Below are 1,541 nucleotides of genomic sequence, written 5' to 3' on the forward strand. Positions count from 1 at the left end.
GAACTAGAACTGAACTAGAACTGAACTAGAACTGAACTAGAACTGAACTAGAACTGAACTAGAACTGAACTGAACTAGAACTGAACTGAACTAGAACTGAACTAGAACCAAACTCCTCCTTAAGTTAATCTTCTTGAAAACTGAATCATATTTAATTACAGATTAAATATTTATCCATTTCTTTAGTTCATGTTTTCTCCATTTTAATGTTACAAAACATCAATCAATTGTATTTATTAATATTTAAAATATAACAAACTACTGAATATTATTTAAAATATTGTATTTTCATTAAATAACAATTAAGAAACATTTAAATTAAAATTTTATTTATAAAAAATCTAACATATATACGTTTAAATTTTTGTAATATAAAGATAAATTGAAAATATTTATTAAAATCTTATATTATAGTTAAAATAAACTAAAAAAGAATAAAATCTTTTTTACCCTCTGCCCCTCTTTTAAATTGTTTTTTCTTTGGCCATTATATGTTTTATTAATCATAAATATTTTTTTTTTGGAATTTTTATAATTTTTAAAATAAAATACCTTTTATATATTTAACTTGATAAAGATTTGAATTTAAAAACGTCATATTTTTTTGTCTAAAATTGTGATTTGTCTAAATCTAGATTTTAAGTATTTTGATTTTTTGTTTTTGTTAAAAAATACCTTTTATATTTGTTAGAATATTTAAATTTAATATTTTTGTTTGGTAAGTAATTTATGAAATCCTTTTTGCAGTTTTTTTTACACTTAAGGTAAAATTTTAGTTTCAATTACAACCATTTCATTCAATTTAATATCAATAATATTAATTTACACTTTTATTGTGTTAAATTTTGTTTTAGATGATTTTCAAAACTAGTGTTTGTTTTTTTTTTAAGTTTTAAGTTTGTCATATAGCATTTATTGACTAAATGTTATATTGAGTGACGGACACTTTCGGACATTTTGTCGTTGATTATTAACTTGCAATATGGGTACTAAGGGACTGGTTGTACCAGAAACTGAAGTAAATTGTCTTACCATGCCACTGCCCAGCTGTTGTAGTAGACCTGAACCCGAACCCAAAGGTCCCGAAGACAGCACTGTTGATGTTCGTCTGGAACGTATCGACTGCATACTAGATGAGAGTAAAAATGGTACACTGCTCGATGTATTTGGCATTGATCCACCCTGTTTGTTGGATGATAGTAAAGGAGATTTCTTTTGAAAATTAAAAATTTGCTTAAAATAATTTCTTTCAAAGTTAATAAAATAGAAAAAGAAAATTTATTTTATTATTCGAAAAATTTATCTTGTGCGAAAATGTGCTGGGGGTATAGAGAATTAAGTAAAATAAATTTTAAAGAGAAGAAAAAATATGTTTCAAAAATTTTGAATTTTTTATATATAATTGATAAATCTTAAAACTACTTATGTAGAACTAGAACAGAACTAGAACAGAATTAGAACAGAACTAGAACAGAACTAGAACAGAACTAGAACAGAACTAGAACAGAACTAGAACTAGAACAGAACTAGAACTAGAACAG

This window comes from Lucilia cuprina, chromosome 5 (assembly GCF_022045245.1).
Source record: "Lucilia cuprina isolate Lc7/37 chromosome 5, ASM2204524v1, whole genome shotgun sequence".
Lineage (NCBI taxonomy): Eukaryota > Metazoa > Arthropoda > Insecta > Diptera > Calliphoridae > Lucilia > Lucilia cuprina.